The 17,068-nt window shown below is 29.8% G+C and overlaps 1 protein-coding gene across 3 annotated transcripts in view; it reads right to left on the bottom strand.

Moving 5' to 3' along the window:
• The window catches only part of LOC131841179 (mitochondrial uncoupling protein 4), a 45,815-nt gene that overhangs the window by 16,347 nt on the left and 12,400 nt on the right, over positions 1–17,068 (bottom strand). The window contains exon 1 of one of the 3 annotated variants that reach the window (XM_059189443.1): positions 4,618–4,702. The exons of the other annotated variants lie outside the window; for them this stretch is intronic. The gene's annotated coding sequence lies outside the window, so the exon portion shown is untranslated. Of the gene's footprint in view, positions 1–4,617; positions 4,703–17,068 lie in introns of those variants that run through there. 3 annotated transcript variants of the gene reach the window in all.

Genomic DNA, 17,068 nt, shown 5'->3' with positions numbered 1-17,068 from the left:
AGAAACCTTTTCAAATGTTTGTATTCATTATAAACTTGTTGTTTATTTACATATCAAAATGTAACAATAGATGTTTATTGAGTTACACACTAAGGTCGTGATGAAGAGAAGGGACCTTAATAGATTGTTAGGATGCTTCCACAAATTAAATGAATGGCAATAAACAATATTGAAATGCCCTTTATAGACACGTGTACGTTCACGTCACATGGTTATTGTAGATCGATATAGCCATCGACTTATGTAAAGGTCGACAGCAAACACCATACAATAGGTACAATTCTAAAATACCTACTTATATTTGCTCCAATCTAAAACTAAAACAGTACTCATGAGAGTTGACAGTTTGCGTTGATGGACTTTGTTACTGACGAAAGCATGATATGTGTATGTTTTTGTATGTAAATTAGAAGAGCTAATACGCTATGTGGATATATAATAGGAGCAAATGTACATACAAATGAAATAATTGATGGTTCTACGACTTCGTGATGAATGAACAATTGTTAAAGGCATTAAACAATTTATTTTATTAAATAATTTTTTGTATAAAATAATATTACTGTAATTAGAAATCAGGAGATTATTAAATGAGTGGACTAATAAACGAAAGGACTATTTATCTTGAAGATAATCAAATCTGATTTGAATCTATTTATCTTGAAGAAAATCAAATCTGATATATTTCGTATCTGTTCTCAATGCTGTCTATTTTTTAAAATCTGGGGTATAGATAAACAATCAAGATAAAATTTAAAACACTAGATTAGCACGTACCTGCTAATCTAAACCAATACATATATGTACAGAGATTTGACTTTCGTTTCTAACAGATATAATCAAGAAATGTTTAATCGATTTAAAATAATATTTTTTACAAAATTGTATTATCAGTGGCTTTTATACATTACATTTGGCTTTTTAACAAAATAGGTATCTTTACAATAATGGTCCCCGCGCGATAACAAACCGGGTCACTAGTAATAATAATAATAATAAACTTGAACTTACACTGGGCCATCTAATCCCAAACTAAGCAGAGTCCAAAAAAATTATAGAAATACATAATTACATTTTGTATATATCGATCGATCGATACACATAAATGTACATGCGGTGCGAGGAATAGAACCTCGGATAAAAGGCTATGTGGTAAACCGCTAGACCAGTATAGCTATCAACTAGTATTATATTGGCATTTGTTGGCAAATGGAAGGACATTTAGCTGAGAATTTCCTAGCAGCAAAATTTCCTACGGCATAAAACAAAAGTAACACTTTATTGGAAAATGGCCAGACATTAAAAACAGAGATGTACAAAACATTACTGAACGAAACAATGAGTAACGCACCCAATTATAACATTATTTCCGTAATGAAATAGCAATAATCATAGAGTCGTGTCATTGGGCTCTCTGTAATATGTTGAGCACAAAGATGGTTTGCTCATCATCATGATTACATAGTAGAGTGATTCAAGAGGAAAACATGTACACCCGTGAGAAACCGAGGCGAGTAGCTACTCCGTTATAAACGTGGACAGGACCTGCTTGTAGGGACTGGTCTGCTCTAATCACTATGACAGATTTATTTTGTTACTCAAGGATTTACTTTTTTACCCTTATGTTATTTTGCATTTTGGGTTCACACAAAGTATTAAATATGTAGTAATATAAATAACTACGATAACATTTGATTGTGTGAAACACACAAGTTTTTTAACTTTTCTTCTTGTGCTGAAGTTGGTTTCCAAATGAGGGGTAGAATATAAAACGACTACAAACCTTTGTACCTATAGGTTTGTATAAGTAAGTTTTATTTAATTATGGAAGTAAATTCATATATGGTTAAGTATTGATAATATCGTTTTAGAGCACTGCCTTGTTGCTAATAATAGTACATTTAATATATATACATAATTGCGAAACAACTATGTCAACTTAAAAAATAATATAAATGAAAAAAAATTTTTTTTTCTATTTTTACCAATAGTTGCAGTTTCAGAAATTGATTAAGTAATAAATACTTAATCAATTTCTGAAATTGCATTGTTTCACTTTGACTTCGATATAACTGTTTTATTAGTTAATCTTCAAGGTAGTCCATTGTTAATGCAAAGAATTGAGATAAGCCAAGTATTCATAATGTTCGTAAACACTATAGGTACTTACATGAATATTTATTACTTGGTCATTTTAATATGTATAATAGAAAATGAAAATTTGTAAATTAAATTATCTTCGTACAATTAGAAGATAATAAGAATTGAAGATTTAATTGTATAAATAAATAAACTTCAAGTAATACAAAATTACGATGGGAGCTACATGACCTACGATTCTTCGGATTGCAAAAACAATCATCAAAATACTTTTACATTCAGGTTCTGTTAATTTGTGAATGTCAATTGACAATAAATAAGTCCATATGATCTTTAACAGTGATGTAGTACACGGCAATTTGTAATGTTAAACTTAATTGAAGAAGGTCAAGAAAAAAATTAATTTTAATATGTATAATACATGATGGCCACTGCCGTAAAATGCTTCCATTTCTTTGTAATTTTAGAACAATTTTATATGTAACATATGATAGATATTTTCATTCTTTCTTTTTTCTATTCATAACTATGCGCCACGCGTAGATATTATATACATTATACCATAAAAAATATTTGCGTGGTTTCATCATTCCGAGAGCCAAACAGTCCACCGATTTATGACAATACCTAAAATACATTTCTTTTTACTATATATAAGTAGAGAATACCTACATACATATATATATGTACTTAATACACGATGGAAATTGTGTCACTATTATCATAGACTGATAAATCCTAGCCCAATCAATGTCAAAATTATATACAATTTATTGCTTATTTCGATAAAACAATCTTACTATTTATCTACTTCTACATTAGGCGGTTCGATGACAGGTAAAATGATTGTGCAAATATGATCTGTGTGTAGATGAATGGAATATTTCTGAGAGTTCCATAGTTCAATTATTAAATTATTAACATGGGCAAGAATATTTATATAGTGTATTTATATAGTAAATTATTATATATAAAAATTGTAGGTTTAAAAAAATTTTAGTGACACCTACCAAGATACAATACATTAGTAAAAACCGCACCCAAATAGGTTAAGCCGAACAGGCCAAGAAAATATAACACGGTCATTATTTAAGCCAAACTTGCAAACCATAAGTTATCCCTCCCTAAATCCCATACACAGATTTAACTTAGTCTTTAGTCATTGCATTAGAAAGAAATCTTTGATATCTTTTATATTTATTAAATCATGTATCAGTAAATTTTCTTTATTTTATCACCTACTTACGTGTCCTAACTTTACCTGATTTAAATTGAGTAAGTATACATATTTATTTAAGGTGTAACAATGAAAACAAAACGCACACGGAATTCATAAATACTTAAGTACAGTTTATTTTCCGCGGTGTGATGTAATAAGATATATGTAGAGTTTTACTTATGTTTATTACCATTATACTGGATCATTTATAAACACATTATGGCCTGGATTTTAATTCTATAGCTATACAGGCTTTTTTACATACAATTTAAGCAAGGTATCCCAAGGTGACCTGCCGCTAAAAGTATTTCAAACCCATTTTGTTAGAGTTACATCACCGCGATACCTACGTAGTGAGATGTAAAATGGAACACAGATCTTGTGGTGATGGTCAAGTTCAAACCGATGTCTTATAATAGAATAACAACATGTCACTGATAAAGACCATAAGTATTGATAAAAAAACTAAATTATAACTAATCTTCTGCATTTGTAGGACGGTACGTCACCTACTTCCTACACCATGCAGTTTTCATCACTGTTCCGGTTTTTGGTTTGACGGGTGAGTTTAATGATATTATTGACGGCGGGAGTTCAGGAATAGCATGAAGAATACAATAACACAGTGTGTGATGACTGTTCATTATTATAGACGATATTTACCGCTTTGCAGTTTGATTGCATTTCCACAGTAGGATAAAATTTGAATATTAATATATAATAATACAATAATAAATATCTTTTTAAATTTTTATTATTTTTACTGTACTATAAAATTAAATAAAAAAATATATAACAAATATTCGGTAAACATAACACGCACGCATCTGGTGCAATTTTTTTAATACAATTCAAATATTTATTGTCGAGAGAATAAGTTTTTATTATACTCTTGGTTTAATAAAAATAATTAAACGATGTTATGGTAACTAAGTTCAACCAACTAATTAACCCTCAATATCTATATTAAGATTGCCAATGATTAGTTTCTTTGCCAAAAGTAATAACGATTATTTTCTGCTTTTAAATTTTTGACATTCAGTTCTCTAAACATGAATTCAGAAGTAAAATAATGAATGACTTGCATTTCCATACAATGGTTCATTAATTAAAATGAATACATATACAATAATGTACGTTAAAACCAAAATACAAAAAAATGTTACACATAACATAAGCGTAAAACCACTATTAATTTACTTTTATATAGAGTTATAATTACCGTGTTTTTTTAATGATTATAGTTTTTTAAATATTTTTTTAATGATACAAAAGCGTAATAGTTTTCAATGAAATACCTCGTATTTCCGCGTTTAGTGCGATCTCCGTCACAGGTGGAGTCTCGAGCACGACTGATAGGATTCCACGTTTTATGTACAAAACGTATGACAAATATTAGTGTTATGATACTAACTATACTTTAACGTAATTCCGATCGTAATATCGCCGTCGTAATTGTGTAGATAGATTACAATTCACTTTTACAGTCTTATAGTCTAAGAACCCACACCATTCATCGGTCATGTATTTTTTAAAGCAAAATTACATTTTAATTATACGAAATCGATAAAATTTACGCTAATATAAATATTAAATTATTGAATGTTTCATACATGATTAAAAATAATGTAAATAATAATATTACATGCTAGTCTAAACTCATAATTATAAATTATATATTTTTTTATGGACAAATTAAATAAAAACTAAACCTATTTTGTAATAACCTAAATTATATCGACTGTAGTTTTTTTTTTTTAAATAAAGATCGTTACAATTATTGCACCTGTGCGGTGACAAACTATGTATAGGAAATTAGAAGAATAAGGAGCTACCAATGTAAAAACATAAATAAAAATATTTTATATCAGACCTGTAACTATCTATGACACTTCCTGCGAAGATTCATCAATACCAAAAATAGATGTCACCCTAAACTTTCCTGTTTTCTGTTAGAACACTATTATAATATAGGACCTGTAACAATACTTAATACAACTATATCTACGAAACATTTTACTGGGTTGATTTATGAATCTTATTTAGTAGGTGGAAGGACAATGTTAAGTATTTCATCTGTTATTATACCGCCTAAATATCTGATATGTCACCAAACCTAATTTATATTTATCACTGTTATAAATAGTGTTTTATTGTACATGGTTTTATAAACCACGTCATAAATTACGTTTTATTTCACTACCAAATGTCCGCGTCATCGTTTGCGTGTCATTTGTTTTACTTAACGTAGTAATTATATTTATTATTATAGGTACCGTAGTGAAAAAGTATATCTTAAATATTAACTATCAATTAGGCAGACAATACAGACTAACAAAATTCTATATATATTCCTTTTTCCTGCTTTCAAAATAAACTTACTCTTACATATCCATTCTGTCTTCTCGCCTCTAACCAAAGGTACCTTTAAACCTTATTAGTAACTTATTACTCTAATTTATGAACTTTGAGATATAATTTTGGGGCAATAAAAAAGTAATAAATAAAAATATATATATACTTATATTAATACGGGCAGTGATCATTTTGGAACCCGTTTTATAAAAATTAAGCGGACAGAGCAATATAAATGGAGGAATGCAGGGAGCAAATATTTTTTTATAATATGTATACAATTACAATATTCTCATTGTATGTACTCATACAGATATGTAATCGTATTATTCCTAAGGTGTGAGTTCAATAAAGCCTAATAATCGTAAAAAGGAAAAAAGCATCCGAATTGAGGACCTCCTTTTTAAAGTGGATTAAAAATATAGCGTGCGTGACCATAGCCTAAAATACTGCACTGCACTTTGCACTACAATTAAAAACAAAAAACATTTTTGATATACATAGGTTATCTCGAAACGAATTGGCCACATCAATTTTCGGCAAAGATAACATTTAATGATATATATTTTTTATTTCAATTTAACTATCAAACTGGCTTATCAGCTCTTTAGAGAGAAAAGTCGTGAACTTAGGCCAAGTTTTATTGCTTGATAAATTGAGAGGCTTTGGTTAACCCTATAAATTTATCAAGGCGGAACAACAAATGGATCTGCTTGAACTTTGGAGTTGGATAGAGATTAATCTTAAATTATATTATTCCGTTGACAACAGAATAGTGATTAAAGCATTAAGATAGTATTCGTAAACAAATCAAGAATATTCTATACACAAAAGTAAAGTTATGAACTTAGTTATAAAATAAATTAACATATAATTGTATATTGCAGATTTAATAATAAAATTCATTAACCATAAAAAATACGTTGATCGTTCAGTAGTACATATATCGAAGCATAAGGTGTATTTAAAAATAGAGAAACTAGCTGATAATAGCGTAATCAAAGTAAGAGGGTAATAAATCGGATTTGAATAAAACTTAAAATTTAGTAATCAAATTATATTCGTATTTTGTTATACTAAGCAAAACATTGATATATATAATATGCTATATTTATCATGACAGAAAATAGGTACAGTTAACTAGTAAACTAAACATACTTCTATGTATAAATAATTTGAAAGCAATTTTTCAATACAACCATAGGGTGGTGTTACGAATAATAATATTGACTGAACTTATTTTTGTTATGTAACTAAAAATAAGGATATTAGTCAACAATAAATGTAATTAGGTACAAGAAATGGATTCCACACCCACGTGATAGAACCCATTGTAATAAAAATATAAAAACCTAAAAGTATGCTACTATACCCAAATATAGCGATTTTTATATATATATAAACACCTCTTTGGGCACTTTGTTGATCACGCCACAAGCCAAACACTTGCTGATTCCACCTTTTGCACTGAATAACTTGACTCCTATCGCGTATATCTCAGGCGGTATGGCAACGTCGCATTCTATTTTGCGATGTGGCCATATATATTCGTCGATAGTACGATATACTCGACACATTTTTTACTAATAATTCGTGCATGACTGGCTCCGAACGGCTAAATTTTTGGTATACACAAAGACTTTTTGGCTCTGAATCTATTTCAAAAATCAATTAATTATGTTGATCACTTTATATACTCGTCCTTACTGCGATACTTATTTTCATCCGAATATATATAGATACCGTAACGGTCTATCAATTATGAATTTATTCATTTACTAATCTAGATATTTTATATTCGCAATGCTCCATACATAGTAACTCCACCGTTGCAGGGGGGAGCACCGTACACCGCACCCCGCGCACACAAACAAATTAGATATTTTTTGAATACACAAAGACTTTTTGGCTCTGTATATATATTTCAAAAATCAATTAATTGTGTTGATCACTTTATATACTGGTCCTTACTGCGATACTTATTTTAATCCGAATATATATAGATACCGTAACGGTCTATCAATTATGAATTTACTAATCTAGATATTTTATATTCGCAATGCTCCATACATGCAAGCTCCAGCAACGATGGAGGCAGGGGGCGCACCGTCCACCGCACCCCGCGCACACAAACAAATTAGAATAAATTAAATTCATAAGATTATTTATATATTTCGACTGCCTCGGTGGTCACACCGCTTTACATCCGATGGTCGCGGGTTCGATTTCTCGCACGGTGCAAACAATTGTACTCATCGGTCATCGATTGTTTTCATCGGTCTGGGTGTTTTATATGTATATTATATATGTATTTACAAAATAAAAATATCTATTTATATCAGTTCAGTATCAGTCTGTGTTAATTGTCCAGGGCTATTTATTATATTTTTTATAAACAGTTATCTTTTTCCATCGCACCGCTCGCTATCGACAGTGAATTCATAGAAATGTCACTCTAAAAACAAAAATAGTTTTGTGTTTTGTATTTCAAATACTAAATGCAAAATAGGTATTTTCAAAATACTTTTTCAAAATAAAGTACCTTTTGAATTTTTGTCCAAACCTCAGATATTTTATTTATTTTAGGTATATCAATCATTACATAGTGTAGTATAAAACAAAGTCGCTGTCGCATCTAACAGTACATAAATAAAGAAAGAAGACTTTTTGGCTCTGATACCGTAACGGTCTATCAATTATGAACTAAATAGTTGAATAAAACTGAATAAGCAGTTGCTCCACTCTATAGGTACTGCGTCGTCGTCGTATGCTGTTCATTTTTTCACTCGTTTTGGCGCCAAGAGAGGGTCACATAGTCGTGGTCGAGTTAAGAACTTATAATTTAATTTTGATAACAATAGATACAAGTAAAAAGTAGGTATTATATTAATGTACGTAAGTACTGTACTTAAAAATATTTATTCTTTATTGTACATTTGAAAAACTTAACACTTAAGGACTTGTACATATACACGTACATATATTTTCTCTTAAAGACATCCAGAGAAGCACTATTTATCAAATACGCGGGGTGCACCGACCTTTGACCTTATAACAGCTGATTCGCGCGTAACGAATTACATTGCTATTTTTTGGTATTTTATAGTGGATATTTCACTATAAAATATTATTATTTCTTTAGATTATGACGTAATAACATAGTTTACATGATTTTAAGGGAAACATACGATAAAAAAAATTCCCGTAAAATGTAAAAGATAAAAAATGGTTATTGTTGGTTATCCTTAAGAGATAGACATATACCATCACGGACTTTTTTGTTGACCTTATATTGATACATCTCAAAGCACTAGACAATACGCATTTTCATTAACAGTAGTGTATTTTTATTTATTTATTTAACTTTAATGCACAAAAAAAATTGTACATGTGGTGGACGTAATATCTTGCCGCGTTAATTACCAGGCAACTATGAGTGCAAATAAGAAATGTCAAAAAAAGATATATAAATACAAAGCAATATAAATTTTTATAAAAAAATAACAATATATATACATAAATATATATGTAAATATAACCCATAAATGTATAAATATTCTATATAAATAAATACATAATGATCCGATAATCAAATTATAAGTACAGTCTCAAATTGAAAGTAAGAAAAACAGAAAATATAGACAGAACTATAGGGATATAACAGAAAGATGTGAAAAAAGGAGAAGGACAGTAAAAAAGTTAGAAATTTAAATAATGTTCCCGCAATTTCTGTTTAAATGAATTTATTACATTATTATATATATTAGGCATACGACTAGCCTTGTGACTGTTACTTTTTTTTTAATCTATACATCTATACATGTAAATAAAATTGGAGTGTCTGTTTGTAATATTGAAATAACCGTTTTTTACTACTTGCATATGAATATAAATACGGTATATTTTACAAGTTTTGTCTGTCTGTCTGTCTGTTTGTTCCGGCTAATCTCTGAAATAGCTGGACCGATTTTGACGGGACTTTTTTTGCCAAGTAGCTGATGTAATAAGGAGTAACTTACGCTACTATTATTTTAGAAAAATAAAATAAAATTTCACGCGGACGAAGTCGCTGGGGCCAACTAGTCTATAGATATACCGAGATTTAATGTTTAAGTTGCTATTATGTTGTTGACAAAATTTTACTGTAATGTTACTATTACGTTATCCTACACAATTTGTATTATTTTGGATGAATAAATAAATAAATAAATAATAATCTATACATATAAATAAAATTGGAGTGTCTGTTTGTAATATTGAAATAACCGTTTTTTACTACATGCATATGAATATATATAAGGTACATATACCAAATTAACAATTTTTATAATTTTTGTCTGTCTGTCTGTCGGTCTGTTTGTTCCGGCTAATCTCTGAAATGGCTGGACCGATTTTGACGGTACTTTTTTTGGCAGGTAGCTGATTTATAAGGAGTAACTTAGGCTACTTTTATTTTAGAAAAATAAAGTTAAATTCCACGCGGACGAAGTCGCGGGAACAGCTTGTTTTTAATAAAAACGGTTTATTTGATAGAAAAAACATCTTTTTTGTGGTACTTGAGAATGTTGAAGCCTGTTGTTTGTAATATTGAAATAACCGTTTTTTACTACTTGCATATGAATATAAATACGGTACATACACCAAAATAACATATTTTACAATTTTTGTCTGTCTGTCTGTTTGTTCCGGCTAATCTCTGAAATGGCTGGACCGATTTTGACGGGACTTTTTTTGGCAGGTAGCTGATGTAACAAGGAGTAACTTAGGCTACTTTTATTTTAGAAAAATAAAGTTAAAAACCATGTGGACGAAGTCGCGGGAACAGCTAGTGTATAATATATTAGAGATACCTACGTGTTTTTTATTGATGATTTTTTGGCTCTGAATATATTTAAAAATCATTTACTTGTGTGTTGATGAATTTATATACTAGTACATGAAGTACCTAATACCTGTTTTGATTTGAATAGGTAGCGATATTATGAATTTATTACACGTAATCTAAAAATTTTGACGAAATAAAAGTAATTAGTTATCTGTTAACCTTGACTTCATGCTGGCACCAGTATTATCAGATGATGAACATACTCTTCGAAAACTTACAGCAGAAATATCGTGTTTGGACTCATTAGATAGGTCTCGATGAATAGAGTTTAAAAAACTTAAAATAAATGGTAAATTAGAAATAACGTATAAAAACACTCTACGTAAAATTCAACCACTTTATAACTTAATAATAATAATTAGGAAAAGAGCAAAGCTATAAATGCACTGAAAGTAATTGGTGCCTTCCACACAATATTTTTAGTATTAAACAACTCTGTTTGTTCAGTAAAAGTGTAAATACACTGGTAACCTTTAATTATATTTTATATGCAAACATTACATATGCAAACCCTAAAGTTTTATTTCAGAATGGCCAGTAGTTTTGAAGAAATAAGTCTTTGAAATTGTATGTAACTTATATATATACTAGTTTTTTTCACCTTAACAAGCAACACCAATATGGCCTAGTTAGTAGTGTACCTGTGTACCAATACCACATTACCACACAGACACTCCGAGTTCGAATTTCTTTCCGTCCGTTTACTTTTATTATTTATTTTTTTGTTTTTTTTTTTAATTTAATATTTTAATAATCAATTTAATTTATACGACTATTAATTTATAATAAAAACGTAGTTAAGCATTAAATTAATTTTACTAGTTAGGAATGTACCTGTGTACCAACTTACCACACAGCCATCCCGGGTTCGATTCCTACCATTGGCTTTTTTTTGTTTTTTTTTTAAAGTAATATTTAAAATTAACTATTTTAATAATTAAATGAATTTAATCGATAAAAACGTCGTTAAGTATTAAATTAATTTTAAGTGATATTAACTATTATATTATGCATAAAAAATATTTTGTGATAATAAAGAAAATACATTTAAAATGTTTTACTTGTTGTGTTAATTATTTATAAGATCTTACTATAATTGTTAGCTGCTTTACAATTTAGAAAGTATAATAGGTAATGTAAATTAAAATTAATTTAATACTTAACAACGTTTTGTTCGATTAAATTCATTTCATTATTAAAATAGTTCATTTAAAATATAAAATAAAGACAAAACAAAAAAAAAATAACAAAAAAAAAATCGGTGGCGGAATCGAACCTTGAGCGTCCGTTTGGTAAGTTGATTTGAAATTCAAAGGCCTATTTCTTCGAAATTACTGGTCATTTTGAAATAATACTTAGGGTTCGCATACCCTTATCGGATACTACTACTACACGGAGTCTCGTCAAAATAAAATATCTAGGTTAGGTATAATAAATTCATAATTAATAGACTGTTACGGTATCTGTATACATTCGGATCAAAACAAGTACTATGAAATAAGAACGAGTATATAAATTGATTAACACAAGTAATTGACTTTTGAAATATATTCAGAGCCAAAAAGTCTTCTTTCTTTATTTATGTACTTGTTAGATGCGACAGCGACTTTGTTTTATACTATACTATGTAATGATTGATATACCTAAAATAAATAAAATATCTGAGGTTTGGACAAAAACTCAAAAGGTAATTTATTCTGTAAAAGTATTTTGAAAATACTTATTTTGCTTTTAGTGTTATAGTACTTTAAGTGTTATATTTTAAGTAACAATGTTTAATTATAATTAATACTACTGCACCAACACTCCGATCGTGCAAAAAATTTTGCTGTTTCATTATTTTTTAGTTCAATTAGTGGTCTACCTAAGTCCTGGGCTAAGCGGGGGGAGAGTCATGACCCCCCATGACTCCCAAGACCTCCATAACGCTCCCCCTAGATCCGCTGTTGCGTCTTCTCTTCATTCGCTCAGTACGTTGTTACAAAAGGAAAAATTCCCGTCCAAAAAATAACAAGTATTGAGTTTTGATCTGGAGTCACGTTACTCCAGACTGATTTCTATAAATATTTAGATTAGATAGACTATTATTCTTGAAATACTAGCTAGACATTATTAAGTTACTGTAGCCATAATGTATGTAGCCCAAACGTGCCAATGAGGAAGCCCTTGGCAAATGCTGCACCCTGATTGGCCCGTTTGAATTGGATCAAGAAGTGGTCGTATGCCAAAAAGGTGGATTTGTATAAAATCGTGTATAAATCGCTTAATTATTATTATTACTCGTCGTGACAGTTGTGGCTCAAAACGGATCAACATTTATATATGGTCAGCTGGCATTAGATCAACAAAAGGCCTCCGGATCAACAAGTGAAAATGGATCAACAAAAAACTACCTATACGGCACGTCTGAGCCACAAAGTGCCCAAGGGATATTATATATATATATATATATATATATATATATATATATATATATATATATATATATATATATATATATAATGTTTAAAATATATACATAAACATATATTTTATTTCATTTTCACATTGCAAACTCTTCAAAGACGTTACTTATCTATAATTTATTTTAATATATTAACCTCTTTAGATAAAACCGACGTGCAATAAAAAGCACCTAATCTCTTATTTAACTGAAGTGTAAATGCCGGATCTAGTTAGCAATTATCCAATTTTATTTTTTATGTAATTACTTTTATGTAAATTGCCTTATAATAAAGTTTTTGTTTTGTTTTTCAGAATAAATGTTAAATACCTATATTAAATATTTAGATATTACTTATTTCTTTTTTATTAAAGTTTCTGGCGCAGTTAACACTACATACTTTATTCAGTAGACTTTTTCTTCAGTCGCTTTTAGTTTAGAATTTAAAATTGTTCTTTCTTGTTACAGTTACAGCTGTATTTGCCTCATAAGCATTTTGGCATCAGTCTTTTGTTTGAAACAAAATATGTTGTCATCGCCTCACAGTTTATGACTTCCTTATAAACAATGCCATGTCTCTATTAAAAATATAGTATGTAGTAATTTACATAGAGTAGTTTGTACATCTAACAATTAATTTTAACAGATTTTAGCATATCAGGTGTACTCATACATATGTACCTACTATGGCAGTTATAATTTTAGAATTACTGGCTGCGATCCTTACAAATGACATGTTTGATTACACAAAATTCGGTCATATATTGTAATTGTTCAATATGCATGTACTAAGTTCACAATTAGATCTTTATAATCTTTAGGTACTGTCAAGCTTCACTCGGCTGGCCGTGACTTTTCTAACATAGCTTCATTAGCCTTTGCAATTTACTTGACTTTTAAATATTTCATCGTACCTATTCAATCTAATTATTTATTGAGTAAGTACATTTTTACATTCCTATGACAACCATAACGACATCTATGTATGTATTTACAAATAGAATGAAATGAGTATTTCTATTAATTCTTGGTATCCATTACAGTAGCACATACCCACGCTAAGAAACATGGGTACTAGGTGACGCTGTGTCAGTTTTGTTATGAGATTATTGAACCTTACCGCCTATTGTTTTTAGTGTGGTCGCCACTATCCTTCCTGGTTACATACACAACACTGCAGTAGAAATTTGTGAAGGGACTGTTTTAATTTCTTTTCAGACTTTCTTTGGTTGTTTAACGTTGTCAATTTCTAAGCAAGAATTCTTTGTTACTGTTACGATAGATCAGAACAGTATATCAAATATTCTTCTGACATCGTAACCTAGTAAGGCGGCATATATGAATACACTGATAGCGGTTGATGCTTCAAAGAAAAGATAGAGTCCAAAGTTTGCGAATATCTATTTCAGTGTTATTCTATCTGTGGGTCGTAAGCTGCGAGTTGCGGTCGCAGGAAAATAGTAAAAGGTATTATATTTCTTTTTAATGAAACGGTAATTCTAAAGTAGGTATAGTTGAGCGTCAGGAAATATATCACGTTTAAAAAAGAGTGAAAATACTAACCTACATATATTTATTTATTATTATAAATGAGAAAGTGTGACTGTCTTTCTGTTAGTTATTTTTTCGCAACTACACGGCTGGACGAAATTTAGACAAAATTAAATTACCTGTATCACTAGGAGAAATATGTTATCTCAAAAAGGCAGACAAAGTTGCGGATAACGGTTAGTAAGATTCTTATAAGGATAAAAACCTAAAATGCCTACCACTAACGTTTTTGGACAACGTTACAAGCAATACTAAACGTGTTTTTTAAACAAACGCTACAACCAAGCAGTATATTTAAAGTTAAATTTGAATCGTATGTTTAATCAACTCCCAACCTTTTGGGTTTGTAATTATTTTTAAAGCACTTGCTTCCAATAATTGAAACAGGAAAGAAGTAGAAATTCAATGGCATTGTAATATTATGACAAGAACTGGTCTGATAGAAATTATTACTCAAAGAAACCTCTGTAAACAGTTCTATCGATCGGTTGCGCCCATTTAATTTGTCTGGATGTTCAATTTATTGGCAATCAATGTTTGATATAGATAATAAACATAAATTAATACGTACACATATAAAAATTATACATATGTATAAATTATATATTTATTATAAACCATAATATTTTACTTCAATTCTTCGAATATGTTGACAATACCTACCCGTTAAAGTGAGTTGTTTAGATAAGACTAATACCCTAAGGATTTGGATAAATGATAGGTCGACCTTGACGCGGACCTGGAAACCACCGCGGTTAATTCCTGATTAATCTGCTACAATGGGCTACCTAACTTGACAATATGCCCATACTGTCATCCTCCATACGTGACCTTTTACATTATTTACCTGTTGAAGTTTAACGTTACTTTATTATTTCTTTTGCAACGTATTTTTTGAACTATATAATATAGAATGCTGAATTTTTGGTTTCACAAAATTTTGCTATTTTCAATAATCCAATTTACTATTACGTTTTTCTATATATTTATTTCTTTCTAAAACGAACCGTCCACAATATGGCAGAGGCTGCACCATTCCATTATCGTCCATTAAAAAATCAATACCCTGCCATAATACGAATTGCTATTGCATTTTCAAAACGAGGGATGTAAGCTAAGTAAGGTTCGACTGTATTTTTGTGTTTTATTCTCACCGAACCAATTTTGATAATTCTTTAATTTAATAGATATATTCCACTGAAAGGGATTTACATTCGGGTAGATGATGATTTTCTCTAATTACAATGACCGTAATATAAATTCTGATAACACATTTTCTTGACAAAGAAACAGTAATGCTCTATTGGAAATAGATCAAATACCAAAACTTGTTTGTAAATTGTTATTGTTCATCGTAATGTTTTAGTACATATATTTAATTACTGTATAAATTTAATTATATTTAAATACTGACTGAACTGTCTGCATATCGTCTGATTACATATGAATGAGAGAGATGATGAGAGATATGTGAATAGAAAATATGTCCAGCAGTCACACACATTTGTGCAGCTGTGTTAAGGTACGAAAATTTTAAATAAAATCCTATATCTAAACTCTTGGCTAGTTTGTTGTAAACCTTCAATCGTCGATAGAGGCCGTGGCAGCATTATGCGAATAATCTGTGCTATTATTTTCTACAATCACGTAATCCCTAGAAACTTTTTAAATGTAATAAATAATAGTTTTGGCTCTTGTTATACCTTTTTAACATACAAAAATAGTGTTTTATTTATGTTTCGCATCATTTATAAATCTGAATGTGATGAATACTTAAAATGATTTAAAGATGTTTTATTCATCTATTATACAACATGTTTTAGTGGAAATGCGGAGTTTATCTCCTATAATATTCTTCATTATTTTGTATTATGAAAATGAAGTCAGTAATAGAATTTCTTACAAACCATGCATTATGCATGTGCATTATTATTACAAATTTGTATCTTAGCACAAATTTGGTTAGTACATTTTCAGTCAATTAACTTAATATACAATAATGGGGGAAAGGCGATCGTTAGTAATGTAGATTGATGACCCCATTGCTAGCAATGTACCTTGTCAAGTCGACCACCACGCGGTTCCCCCTGGAAACCATCGTGTTAAATTCCTGGTGAATTTGTCACGATGGGCTAACTGACCTGACCTCATGTTCATCTTATCATCCTCCACTGGTGCCCCGCCAGCGTAAACCGTTAGCGTAGGCGGGTGCAGTATTCTATTATCATCCACAAAAAAAAATACAATAATGTGCCCTAACTGCATATACTCGTATGTATATTCGCTCTGAAAATCTATCTTATTTTTTCAAAAGTCGATGCAATTTGAAAAATTGTAGAAAAACGACAGACAGCTGTTAATATTATGAGTCATAACTACTGGTAACATACTACTGGTGTATTAGGTTTGTCATAAGTTAGAAGATTGCTGACTGTGCTGTACATAATACACAACTTATGATCGGGACTACGTACAAAATTTGCTATTGGGTAATCGTTAATTAAGTACTTGATGG

Source organism: Achroia grisella, unplaced genomic scaffold, assembly GCF_030625045.1.
Source record: "Achroia grisella isolate CSIRO2021 unplaced genomic scaffold, CSIRO_AGI_Agris_v1 utg1573, whole genome shotgun sequence".
Classification (NCBI taxonomy): domain Eukaryota; kingdom Metazoa; phylum Arthropoda; class Insecta; order Lepidoptera; family Pyralidae; genus Achroia; species Achroia grisella.
The sequence above is the reverse complement of the archived record's forward strand: the minus strand, read 5'-3'. Positions and strand labels throughout refer to the sequence as shown.